The sequence below is a fragment of the Bidens hawaiensis genome, unplaced genomic scaffold (assembly GCF_021521415.1).
Source record: "Bidens hawaiensis isolate Kalapana, Puna unplaced genomic scaffold, B.hawaiensis_p1.1 tig00002423_1, whole genome shotgun sequence".
Taxonomy (NCBI): domain Eukaryota; kingdom Viridiplantae; phylum Streptophyta; class Magnoliopsida; order Asterales; family Asteraceae; genus Bidens; species Bidens hawaiensis.
This window is the reverse complement of record NW_027491133.1, coordinates 293,188-308,495: the sequence shown is the minus strand read 5'-3', so window position 1 is coordinate 308,495 and position 15,308 is coordinate 293,188. Positions and strand designations below refer to the sequence as shown.

Here is a 15,308-nt window from a genome sequence, read left to right as displayed (position 1 = left end):
TTCTTAAAGTGTGGTGAAATAGCCTAATCTATACGCTTGTAAGTATGGATATCTGATAAAAGCTTTAGATCGTCACAAAATTTACATATTCAAAGTTATATGTCTCCTTTATTTATAAAATTTTGTTGTATGTTTTTCTATTTAATGTAGTGGCCTAATGGGGCTAGATATAATGATATACGACCATTAAGAAAAACTGACATGTCCTTCTAAATGGCCAAGAAGCCCAAAGTCTACTTTAGCGTGGGCTACTTTAAAGCCCATAATAATCATTTATAAGCTTGTAACCACATTTCCTAACCATAGTAGTGATGATTATTTGGGGAAAAAAATAAATAAAAGAAAATTAAGTATAGTTACCTGAAAAGTTAATATATCTTCGTATTTTTCCTTTTTTAACGACCAACAAAGAAAGTTTATTTATCACATGTATAACGGGTCTAGCAAGAGGCTAGCCACACAACTGAGATACAAAGCCACCAAAATGAAATATTGTTCTGTATAATTAAGAAATTAAAACTATCGTTGTGTCAGTGTTTTTAAAGTCAAATATACTACATGTTTTATTGGTTAGTTGAGCTTCAATTTGAGCCTCTTATGATATGAAAAGTTACTCATTCACTCAAGTTCGGCTCGATTGTCGGGATGATGGATTGGATTTGAAGATTATTGGCCAGTGAAGGTTGTCTTGATGCCAAAATTGGCTCATTTAGATAGGCCTTTAGATGTCCAACTCATCAAATGCAAACTATTATACAATTAAAAATTGGAAAATTGGTTTTAAATAATCCCAACTATGCCTTATTGGTAAATATCAGTCCAAACTTTACACTTGTCTGCTGACAATCCCAACTATTGGTCTAATTGTTTTTAACGGGCCGCGACTAACGGTTGGCTGTTAGTCTGAAGCTTACGTGGCATGCTTTGTTGTCAAAACCTTGATTATGTGGCATTATACGTGGCAACTATGCATAATAATAATAATAATAATAATAATAATAATAATAATAATATAACACAAATTTTAAGTTCAGATCCAAATCATCCAGATTTCATCATCTTCTCCGTCTCCACGTCTTCTCCGGCGACACTTTCGCCGCCACCCTCACCTTCATCCGGCGAGTCTTTGACCTCTATGTATCTGAAATCCTGTTCACTTTAATTTCTTCCAATTGAACGCCACTGATGTCGCCGACCATTGACATCAACACAATGGTGGTGGTGCTTCCATCTGGCCGGAATTACAGTGGCAGCGTTGAACCTCCATTTTCTCTACGGCCATGGCGGTGGCGCTTCGTTCTTTAAATCCTCCGCTCCGGATCTGACGCTGAACCTTCTTTTAGACTGAAAGCCCAAATTATGACCTAGGGTTTGTGTTGACAGCCGTGAATAAATGAATTCTGCCATTGAACAAGAGAATTGAACAAGATTAGGTGAGTGGTAGTGAAATTAGGGTTTAGATTTTGGTGAATTGAAAAGGAGGAAAATATTCGGGGTTATTGGGAGATGTTGGTGTGGGATGGGAGGTGGTGGTGGGTGACGGTGATTTTGTATTTTACGGGTGTGGAGAGAGAGAGTTATAAAATTAAGAAATTGTGCCACGTATAATGCCACATAATCAAGGTTTTGACAACAAAGCATGCCACGTAAGCTTCAGACTAACGGAGTTAACCAACCGTTAGTCGCGGCCCGTTAAAAACAATTAGACCAATAGTTGGGACTGTCAGTAGGCAAGTGTAAAGTTGGGACTGATATTTACCAGTAGGGCATAGTTGGGATTATTTAAAACCAATTTTCCTTAAAAAATTTATTGTCGTATATTATTATTTGTTAGATTCAGATGACAGATGTAATCGTGGAACTTATTTTACGGCTGAATGCACTTTTTTTTATTATGCCACACCTTGCACAAGTTTGAACTTGGATCTTCCTCAAAGATATTTTGCCTTTTATCATTGGGCTACAACACATATGACAATGTGATCGTAGACTTAATTTATATTCTAGAGCCGGATGTTTAGTAAATCGTTGTTGGATGGAAAACTCAATTGTTCATTTAATTAAACAAACACATGTGTTTTTATATTTGATTCATTTATATAGACATGAATGCGCACGTGTACCATTAATGTTTATTTAATGTGTTAATAAAATATTGGAAAATGTGTCGGTTATATGTATCTATCTATAATATATATATATAAAAAGAACATTTAAAAGCTCCCTAGTTGCTTCTTACTTTCTCTCAAGCCACCATATTACATTATTTGTAAATGGAGACTTCTCATGCATTTGACCCGAATTCACGGGTATGGGTCTCACCAAACCAGATATTCCTTAAACGAGTTATAACATCTTATTGAATTAAAAATTACTTTCATCAAATATTTGATATGAAAATCCTATAAAATATGGATATACTAAAAATTAATATATGATTTCTTTAATATATATATATATACTAGTTTTTATCCCTCGTATTACGGGGGTTGTTTTATATTATTTGTTTTTAGTATTTATCTATTTTTTGAATTTTTTTTATTATATGAAAGTTAATAATATACTTATGGTTTGATATTAATTTGTTTTTGATATTTGTGGCAGAAAGCTAATAATCACTTAATATATTTAATTAGCTTTATAATATCTATGTGAATGTGATATTCCATGTGATGGTGATATTCCCTATTTAAAAAAGGAAAATTGTATTTTAATAATCCTAACTTTACGCAGTTGGCCGATAATAATCTCAACTTTGAATATAGCTGTCACCGGTCCCTACTTTCACACTATTTGTTTTCATTGGACATCCGTTAAAAAAAACTTAACGGCGTTAAGTTTTTTTCAAATTCCAAACTGATATTTTAGGGCTTTTGATCGGAATGAGTATACGAGTCGATTGATGTAAAACTTACCTCCAAACATTGGTCCAAACGACTAAAGGATGCTTCAGTTCCGGTGTTTAAACTATTAATTAACAAAAATCAAGTTGTTTGAAGCGCTGTTTCGAGTTAAGTTTTACATAAATCGATTCGTATTCTCATTCCGATCAAAAGCCCTAAAACATCAATTTAAAACTTGGAAAAAACTTAACGTCGTTAAATTTTTTTTAACGGTGGTCCAATGAAAACAAATAGCATGAAAGTTGGGACCAGTGACAGTTATTTTCAAAGTTGGGATTATTATCGGCCAACTGTGTAAAGTTGGGATTATTAAAATCCAATTTTCCTTTAAAAAAATCTTGAATTATTTCAATGCAGATCGATCGGTGACAAGAAAATCATCATGCTGAATCAACTACCCTCATCAAATGATTGTATGGATGACTCGATCATCAAAGTGCGTGTGATCAGACATTGGGACAATTTCCCCTTTTCGTATGTTTCGCGATAACGATAAACAAAAGCCAAGGTCAACCATTATCAATGGTAGGTTTGTACTTAAAAGAACCTGTGTTCTCGCATGGACAACTATATGTCGCGTTGTCAAGAGTTACAAGCAGATGTGGTCTAAAGATTCTGATTCTTAATAAACAAAGTACTCTGACCAATACAACAACAAATGTTGTGTACAAGGAAATTTTTTCTTATTTATAAAATACTTGTGTAATGTTTTTTTTGTAATTCTTGTAATATTAATGTAATTTGTAATTGTATTAATAATATATGACAACTGTGTTATTGATTGTATTTTTCTTAATGTTTAAATATTAAAATTTTCATTAATTGCCCGTGTAATACACGGGTCTCGAAATAGTAATATATATATATGGAATATTGGGTTTTAATAATCCCTATTGAATTGTATTGGCCGATAATAATCCATATTCATTTTATCGCCACAGGCGGTCCCAAATTCAAAAAAGTTAGCCCCTAATGGTCCCCCGTTAAAAAGGACTTAACGATGTTATACTTTTTTTCGAATTTCAAACTAACTTCTTATGGCTAATAATCGGAAGAAATATACGAGTCGAATGATATAAAACTTAGCTCCAAACAATGATCCAAACGACTTGATTTTGATTAATTGTAAGTTCAAACACCCAAATTGAAGCATTGTTTCGTCATTTTGAAGCACCGTTTCGAACTAAGTTTTACACCAATCGACTCGTATCTTCCTAACGATCAAAAGCCCTAAAACATTGGTTGGAAATTCAGAAAAAACTATAACGCCGTTAAGTCATATATAACGGGGACCATTGGGGGCCAACTTTTTTGAATTTTGGACCGCCAGTGGCGATAAAATGAATAGGGATTATTATCGGCCAATACCATCCAATAGGGATTATTAAAATCCAATATTCCTATATATATAAAAGGAACCTTTAAAATCTCTCTAGTTACTTCCTACTTTCTCTCAAGCCACCATATTACATTATTTGTAAATGAAAACTTCTCATGCATTTGACCCGAATTCACGGGTATGGGTCTCACCAAACCAGATATTCCTTAAACGAGTTATAACATCTTATTAAATTAAAAATTAATTTCATCAAATATTTGATATGAAAATCCTATAAAATATGGATATACTAAAAATTAATATATGATTTCTTATATATATATATATATATAGTTTTTATCCCCCGTATTACGGGGGTTGTTTTATATTATTTGTTTTTTAATATTTATCTATTTTTTGAATTTTTTTATTGTATGAAAGTTAATAATATACTTATGGTTTGATATTAAATTGTTTCAAAAACAAATGAGATGTTATAACCCGTTTTAAAAGATATATGAGTTTGATAAAACCCAAGACCTGTTTATTTTTTTTACTATAAAATTGGTTTTTTAATTATAAATAATATATATATTTTTAAATAAATTAGATATTAATTTTTAGTATATTTCTACTTTATATGATTTTTGTATCAAATATTTGGTGAGATTAGTTTTTAATTTAATGAGATGTTATAACCCGTTTAAGAAATATTTGGGTTTGATAAGACTCATACCCGTGAATTCGGTTCAAATACATGAGAAGCCTCCATTTAAAAATCAAGCAAACCTGACGATTCCAAAAAAAAGGGGAGCGACCAAATCGCGACACGTAAGATTTTTATGGTTTCATTTATATATATATAATCTATATATAAACAAAAGCTCAAAAATTCTACGTGTCGCGATGTGGTCGCTCCCCCATTTTATGGAAGCCACCATATTGCTTGATTTTTAAATGAAGGCTTCGCATGCATTTGATCCGAATTTACTGGTATGGGTATTACCAAACCAAGACGGGTCCTTAAACATGTTATAACATCTCATTAAATTAAAAATTAATCTTACCAAATATTTGATATGAAAATCCTATAAAAAGGGATATACTAAAAATTAATTTTTAATTATTTTTAAAAGATATGATTTATAATTAAGAAACAATTTTATATTAAAAAAAAAACGGGTCATGGGTTTTACCAGACCCGTATAACTTTTAAACCGGGTTATACCATATAATTTATTTGTGAAACAATTTTCATCATCAAATACTAAGTATATAATTATTAACTTCCTTAGAATAAATAAAATTAAAATCAAATATATATATACACATATATATATATATATATTAAAAACGAGTAATATAAAATAACCCGTAATACGACGAAACCTTTAATATCCTACGTGTCGCGCTCTGGTCACTCCCTGCCCCCATATCAAGCCACCAGATAGTTTCATTTGTAAATGTAGTCTTTTTATGAATTTGAACCGCTTTGACAGGCATAGGGCTTCTAATGAAACCCTGATAGCCCACGGGTCATAACAACTCATCTTAACATTTTCCTCTTTTCTCTGCCTGCGAGACCTTGCTCACAACCACCTTATCGCTGGTGTGGATTGAAACAGAGAGAAGACTGAGCGAATGTCATTGTGGATTGAAAGTATTTCTCTATTTTCACAATTGAAAAACCTTAGTTATCAATCAACGATTTCATGGTGCGATTTCATCGCTTCAGCAACACATTAATTGCTCATTAATTTTGAATCTTTTTTTTTGCAGGCGTCTTTTTCTTATTATGTTAATTTAAATCGATTTCAGTAAGTAAGTTGTGTCATTGCCCCAATCTATATGTATACCTAAAACCGATTGGCTTTTTTTCTATATTTAAGATCGGCCTTTGTAAACTATTAAAGATTCATAGTTCTTTATTCATTAGGTTTCTTCGTTAATTTTTTTAAGGTTTTATGATATATATTATTATTGTATTCAATTTCAATAGGTTATTTTCGTTAGTGTTCTGATTAGGGTTAATTTTCGTTATGACTTTTTAGTCATTGAAGATCATTTGAGGTTTATGATCCCGATAACAAAATCATGACTGGATAAGTTGCTGGAACTTTACACCTTTCTAAATCAAGTACATTTATTATTATTATTATTATTATTATTTTGCATATGATTGGAGCGGTTTGTTACAATGGAACTCTAATTGATCTAGAAGAAAGCCATCGCGATTTCATCGATGTTAAAAGATTTAATTGCTACAAGTACTATGTTTTACAACTATTAATCTTTGTTTCTATAGGTTTGACCACATCTAGATTCGTCTTGATTTTATGTTAGATGATTTACTAATAAACTCTAAAGTTGTGATCTACAAATTTATGTTTAATTTTAATCAGAGGCTTCAAGCTGAAGTGAATTAGGTTTTGTTTACTTTCAAAGTTAAAATATCAGATTATTGAATATGGTAGCTTTAATGTTTTTGGCTAGACACCCCAGTAGGGTATTCTGGTGGAGTTTGACTTTAATGATCAATCATTTATTTTTAATTTAATTTCATGATGATTGGTTTTTGTTTACTTAAGTACATTAGTGGGGTATTCCAGTAAACTTTGGGTTTCATGGTCAAATAATTTCTTTTATGCAGATTTGATATATTTGCATATCAGAGCTCACTTTAATTTAGATGCTTATTTTATTTTGCAATGTTTTTTGTTTTTTTATTCACATCTGTTTGTTTGACTTTTGGATTTATATGTTTTTGTTTAATAATATATTTCTAGATAACGATATTGTTGGTGTTTGAAACTTCACTTTCAACTAAATACTACTACGTGTTTTACTTACTTGTAAGTTTAAGTATCTATATTGAACGAATGTGTTATCTGCAGTTTTGCGCATAAATAAAGAAATAATATAATTTCGTATATTACAAACGGAGAATTGTTCTTGCAACTTGAGTTGTGTGCTATTTCTTTGAAGTAGCAATCTTATGAGAGTGTCTTGGTATTGCACTCAAGGTCAGTTGTTTCTACTCTATATGTAATATGTTTTTATGATGTGCTCTTAGGTATGTGTGTGTCTTTGTATGTTGGTAATATGTAGTTTAAAACATTTTTTTTACATTAATCTTTTAATAATTTTAGTGTCAAACGTGTGTTTTATCTTCGGCGAAGTTCGTAAAAAAATTAGTAAAGAATACATTTTTGTGAGACAAGACATGTTTTATGAGACAAGGATGAAGTCTCTATAATTAGGTAAAAAGAAAAGGTATACAACTTTGTTTTACCTTTGATAATTATTTTGTTACAACAACTGTATGATCACTACCATAATCTTATTATTAAAAAACTAAAAAGAAAATAATCACTAGTAGGTAATACCAACTTTCTATTGCAAAAAAATCCCAAATGTTGAGTATTTGACATGATAAAAATCTTATTTCAAGAACATTGTTGATGTTGTTTTGGATAGCGAGTAGTAACTTACTGATATTTTATCATCAAATATCAAGCATGTTGAAAATAAGGTCAATTCTGGAATAAATATTTTCATGAATCAATACAACAAGTTCAGAAAGTTAAAGTTAAAGGTGTTGGTTTCTTTCTCAATTGATGCGGGTCATAAATCATAAACGGTACAATGTTAACAAGAAGTGTATTTGATTGAGATTCGGTCATAATGGAGGTTACATATTTTGTTTACATTTAGACTAAAATATTTATCTTCGTCTTTCAGAAAATGGGAAACACTAGGCCGTTGGCATAATAGAATCCTTGGTATTCCAAGGTAGCTTATAATTACTTTGTTCATTTCGTAAAATATAAGGGCATGCCCGTTTGCATTCATGTTCGTTCATTTAAAACCTAAATGAACAGTCTGCAATAGAAATGAACAAGTCTAATTTTTCACAATTTATCAAGAAAACACATCTAAATTAGTGGCTTAAATTGACCTCATTTATTTTAATGAACCCTTTCTATTTTCATATATATATAACTACTTAGATGTTTATAAAACATAAACGAACGAAAATACATCAACGTAAATAAACGAACATAACCGGATGCTCACGAACATAAATGAATAAACAAAATGCATGTTCATGTTTGTTCGTTTTTTTAAATAAACGAAGATGAACTTCCAGTCGATCAGTTCATTAATGTTCGGTTTTTTTATTGGCTTACATTAGTGATTGGTCTAAAATATATATATTATTATATAAATATTTGCTACACTTTTAAGTTTTTTTGAGCCAGGTTTTTTATTGAATAGTATCTTATTTGGTTCAGATATGGGTTTTAAGGTTTTAAAAGACAGCAAGCTAAAATTATAGTATTTTTACTAGATTTGAGACGAGCTCACTTTAAACAAATTTAATACATAATAGCTTCATAATCAAATATACTAATCTTGAGTTTATTTGTCAATATGAGAGGCCTTTAAACATGTAATTCAAGTTAACATGGGATATGCACACCGACTTCAAATCTCATTACTACAAAACCCATTTATATGGGCTAAAAAGAATTCATCAAAGGAAATTATGGGTTTGAGTCCATTCGATATTGCATTGGGTCATGAGGATAATTTTGTGATGCAACCCACTAAATATTATGGTGGGTTATGAATTAATAAACGTACAAGGCTTAGAAGAAAGAAAAAAATAAAAAGGGCCGCAGCCATTGTGACTTAGGGAACAAGATTGGTGTCGGCAACTTAGAAGCTATCTATCAATATATACATATTGACTTCGACAGAGAGGAGGTTTTTTTATCTGGCGCAAGGAAGAAGAAAAGAGAGAGAAGAAAGTTGTTGGTTCGAGCCGAGATCATTTGAGTTCAACACTTACTCAACCAAGCATCATCACTATTCGGTTTGAATTTATTATTTTAATAATGAGCTTGGTTGTTAAACTTAATTATTTTTATTTCTTTGATTTTAAGATGCTAGGCTAAACTTATTAGACTGCCTAGGCTTGTGATGAACCATTGTTGACGTTTGATTTTATTTGGAATTTGCTTTTCGTTATGATTTTATGATTCAGTAAATTGTTTGGTTGATTTGATTGATGCGTATGCGTACTTGGTTTTGGTTGTTATAGTTTTATTATTCCACAAAATTCTTGGTGATTGTTTCATATGATAGGATTTTGTTAGGTCATCTACTGTGTGTTTTTGACTAGTTTATGATTGAATTCGAATAAGATCATAGGAATAATATTATTAGTTAAACGAATAAAAGTGTGTTGCTAACCTAGAAAGATGTAAGGTGATAGGTTATTGCTAGATCTTTGTTGATTGAGATTGCTAGATTTAGTTCTTCGTAAGGAGTCCGTCTAGGTTTGATTAATTAATATTGTCTAGCGAGTCAATTAAGTTCGTCAAATTACCTTTGATTTCCGCGCTGTAAGGTAGGATTTCACTATAAAGGTACTATATCATAATTAATTAGATAACTGTAAGGAAGTCTAATATTAAAATTGGTGTTTTTAAGAACTTAATAGAAATCCATAGGTGTCTACTTGAAGGGTCAGGGGTCATGTTCGGGTTTTCTTTTAAGTGATTATTTTATGATCCCAATTCCATAACAAGTATTTTCCTAATAATTGATAACTGAAACTTTGGGGATTCTAGCCTAGGTGGTTTTTCATCGTCATCTGATTTAAATCAATTAAAATTGTCTCTTGTTTATTTTACTTATTTTTTCTTAATTAGTTTAAATTTAGTTTTTTTAAGTAAACCCCCCCCCCTAATAATAATAAATAAATAGTCGTGTCAATAGTTGAGTCTAATTTGCTAGTTTCGTAATTTAAAGAGTCTCGTGGGTTCGATATCCGGACTTACTTAGCTGTACTAGAGTCGACCGGTTCACTTGCCGGTTAGTAGTTTAAATTAAGTTTAAGGGTCTAGAGTATTACTTAGTGTCTAGATTAGTTTATTTTTAGTTAATAATTATTTGACTACTTCAAGCACATCAATTAGCATGTAAGTTGATTGGAAATACATCTAGAAGTTATAATAAATAATGTATATTTTAGGGTAGTAACTATAAATATATTTATATAAACACTTTTTGAAAACTTTCTACATTCACAAGCTCTAATTAACATTACTAGAAGAAAGAATAAAACATAATCCTAAAAGAGTCATATGGGTCACACGGGTTAAAAGTTGTATGAAATTTATTATTGCATTGTGTTTTTGTAATCATGCTAACGGGTTCGCGCAGTCCGACCCAACCTTGACAGAATTTTATGAATACCTTGACAGAATATGAATGCTATTTTAGCTCCACTATATCCCCAAAATATAAATCTTCTGATAAAGAAGACACAAGAGGCATACACAATTTCTTTGTGATCATGCTTTGTAAGGAACTGTTTATAAATGAGTCATAATATCAACTTCATATTTGGCAGGAGGAGCCATCAAGGTTAAAGCTTGTATTATCATTTGCTTCATTGAAGTACCAGGTGAACTCTAGAAGTTAAGTGACATGATTCATATTTATAGTTTATCTTCTTTTTAAACTAGTTGTCTTGACTTCAAAAGTCAAAATTCACCCAATGCAACATGTACAAAATATTTTAATATTTTTAGGAAACTAGTGGTGGTGACGGTCGTGGTGGTGGTGACTGCCATGGTGGTGGTGGTGGTGGCAGTGCAATATGTCACAATATAAGCATGCCACATATATGTCAAATAAGAATGTCACATCATGAAAACTAACGACGTTAGAATTTCGTTAGTCAGGGCTCATTGGTAGAAAAAAAATGTGATAAAAGATGGGACTGTCATTAGTTATTTCGTTAGTTATGATCGGTAGTGGCCAAAAGGTGATAGTTGAGATTATTTAAAACCAATATATTATTTTAAAAGTGGTTGTAAATTTCTATTGACACAATGTTTGATTAATTAAAGTAAGAACAAACACAAATCCCTTCAACAACCTACAAAACTTCCACTTAACAACAAAATTCGTCCCAATTAAGAGGAATATTAACTTAGGGTTTCTAATTGTTAGATAAAACGAAGGATTTGATAAAGAAAGCGTGAAAAAAATTTCTCAATACGGTTTATTATCATTATAGCGACACTTTCAAATGATGACTTCCAACTTTTACCCATTTTAAATATAAAAAAGAAATAAATCTACAAAACTTCATAATACAAAAATTTATGTATAAAATATTAAAAAAAACACATACATTATTAATAAAAAAATAAATTTTTAAGAACTTAGTTTTTACATATGATCATAAAATTTTCGTTAATATAATTCATAAACTAATATAACTTCTTATATATTTGATAATAATAAAAACTAATTAACAAATTAAATGTTATTTTAATACACAACAATAACTAAACTACAAAATCTATAAATACAATAAATACATACAAAATAATAAGAAAAACACACAAACTAAACATCATACTAGAAAAAATATAATAAATTAATAATTCACCCAAAAATGAAATGATAACACATGATGTATCCATTTCATATAGACGTGGAACTAGAATTGGTATATAGAAATTCAAATACATCAATTTATTAAAAGCTCAATTTACCATCAAGCACAAAATGCATATTTTAAACAACAAAAAACAAAATGTTGGGCTACATTAATTGACAGACACATGAGAGCCCATTTTTGGTGATCCATTAAACAACATATACGTTCTACATCACCAACGAACCGTAACAACTCAATACAAATGAAATTAACACAAACGATATAAATTTCTTTATGCATTCATATATATTAAGACGAAAATTCACATTTTAAATAACAAAATGTTGGGTCACGTTAACTACTAGACCAATGAGACCCATTTGAGATATAAATATAAAACAAAACAAACTATACTTTAACAACAACTAATAAATATAACATATTTTATACGTTCATGTAACATTTAAGTTTAATACCTAAACACATCCTACAGAAAAATATACATAAACAATAATTAAAAAAAATTAAAAGTAATCCGCGTAACACGCGGCTAAAAGCTAGTTACTTATAATGTAAAAAAAATTAGAGTAAAAATTATAAGCGGATCATAGGTCACACCAAACCCAAATAACTTTTAAACCGGGTTATAACATCTCATTAATTTGTGAAACTTTTTCATCATCCAATACTAAGTATAGTATTAACTTCTGTACAATAAATAAAATTAAAATCCAAAAAAATATATAAATATTATAAACGACTAATGTAAAACAACCCACGAATACGAGGGATACAAGCTAGTGGATATATATATATATACACACACACACACACAAACAAGGATAGTGTCTTGGCTTTTATGTTATTATATGTATGCTCTTCATTTTTATTTATACAACACAAACAAATTCATTTATTTAAAACATAGAAGCAAATATGAAAATGAGTCCGTGCATATGTTTTTGTTTGTTAACAGAACTAGGGTATAGCTCGTGTTACACACGGGTGGAAAAGCATATTAACAAATCATATAAATATAGACAACATATTCAAGCAACACAAATATGTTTCGAGCAAGATGATACTTTTTGGCTGGCAAAAGTAATAAACTAATTTTTAATCTTAATACAATAGGGTATAAGAGATCAATAAGAAACTTTAGAAAAATATAACCAACAAGTTATCAAGATTATTGTGAAAATCTTGCAAATATTATAGAAAGATTTTGTTTTCAAAAACTCTTTATTAAGAGATGACAACAACTTCAATGGAATTGGTCTGTAAATGTTCAAATCATTGTCATTTAGCAATCCAAACATACTACAAATGAAAAGAGTTAATAATTTAATAATTTGACTTCTAAAATTAAGTAATTTAATTTGACTTTCACAATTAACTAATTGAAAATCAAATTGTAAATTAATTAATTACCTTAAATATCTTTAAACAAAAATCAACTGTCATAAATTGAATTAAAGGTAATTAATTTGCAATGATTTACATGAACTTAAATGTTGGTTATTACATTTTTAATTTAATAATGGTTACTATACCAAAAAACTAACCAAATCAAAACTAATATTTAATAAACGATTATATTAATAAAATACATTTAATATTAATCAGAAATAATATATAGATAATATAAAATTGTAAAACACCAAAGGAACTTCACTTAATACAAGAAATTTTTGAAAAAACTTTTAAATAGAACTTGACCAATAATGAAAATCATGGAAATGTGAAAATAAGTGAAAATCATGAAAACTTAATTACTGTATTTATGTAATTAAAATCATGGAAATACATTGAATATAGAAAATATAATGTAAATGCTTATTTGCAATAAATTATTATATTGAAAATCTTGTAATTAAAATCATGGAAACTTTATAACTTATTTATTGGGTTTTCCATATATAACGTAATTGGTTATATATAGAAAATATACTTTATCTTACAATATAATAACATAATAATTTTTAAGTAAAAGATATTGAAATATAAAAATGGTAAGGTGTAAATTTTATTAATTCTGTCAAAATAAGATGTAACAGCTAATTAGAAAATGTAATAAATTAATAATAACAAAATTACTAAACTTATAATAATTATTATAAATTATAGAGATTATCATTAATAAATAAATAAATATAAGACACAAATAAATTTGTCTTTAATACATCGGTTCTTGTTAAAATATATTAAATGGACTTTGGCCAACAACAATACATGATTGATTATATAAAAATCAAATAAATTACATGAATTGCGAAAAATACATAAATACACGAATAATAACAAAACTTTACATCAATATTAAACAAAAAATAAGATATATTATCAACAAATCTTCAATCCACCAAATTAGCTATATCAAGTTGGGAACATAACTTGAAATGAGAAAATTAAATATTAATATTAATATCACATAATAAACAAATTCTAATTATGGAAGATTTGAATTATGTAAACAAATGTAAAATTGATGTTCTAATTAATAACCAAAATATTTGAATCGCGTTACCGGAAAAACGAAATAGGGAAAATCTCCACTGTATCTTCGATTTTGATATAGAACCTAAAGAGATTATAAGAAAATCATATAATAATTAATATAAATATAAACAAAAACGGAAAACAAAAATCTTACCGGTATACCTTACCGGAAAACCGTAATAACTTCAAAATATCAATTCAATCTTGGATTTTGATATACAACCTAAAGAGATTATTACAAAATCGTATAACAATTAAAATAAATATAAAACTATATCGGAAAACCTTACCTGAAAAAGATATAACATTGCCGGAAAATCATATAACATTGTTGGTCATTAGAGTATAGTATATAACCATACCGGAAAACGATTAATCCCGATCTACATTACCGGAATATAGAAGATGGTGGATGGTGGAGTTAATAAGCCGAGAGAGAGAGAGAGAGAGAGATTAAAATGATTAGGGTGGAAAAATCTTAAGGTTTAAATCAATGTTTTCAGACCCGCGGACATCGACCCGGACGTCTTACCAGGTCACTGGTCGTACTGACCCGAGAGGTTGGACTGGACATTAACCCGAATGACATCATAACTAATTTTTATATAATATATATAATAACTAATGTCGGTTAACAGTTCAAATTTCATATGATTATTGATTATATATTGATTGTTATATTCTATTTTAGCCAATGAGTATTTTATGGACAATTTACTTATATTATAGTTGAGAAATTCAGCCACTGTCATAATTACAAAAACCTTCCATTTATAATGGTTCTTTCAATATATAGGATTTGTATTTCAACTAATTAAACATCAGTAGTCCTTGGTTGGTTGGCCATTGTTGCATTTGTTAAGTTTTCATCTCGGGATTGTGTCAGGGTTCGATTCCCATCATTAACATCATTTTTGATTTAATAATATACAAGATAGGAAAGGAAATAGATGACTTGGCAATGATGTGACATTGATATGGAGATGCTAGTTGAATAACATGTGGACAATTGATGTGGAGAGGCTAGTTGAATGACATGTGGACAATAGATTTTGCTTTAATAGTATTGTTAGATTTTATTTTATGTTAGTTCAAGTTTAATAATTTTAACATTAAATATTAT

The 15,308-nt window shown here is 29.3% G+C and overlaps 1 protein-coding gene across 1 annotated transcript in view; it reads left to right on the top strand.

Annotated features, from left to right (window-relative positions):
* LOC143619340 (oxysterol-binding protein-related protein 3A-like) overlaps positions 1 to 15,308 on the top strand; it is a 216,926-nt gene that overhangs the window by 133,725 nt on the left and 67,893 nt on the right. The window lies entirely within an intron of this gene.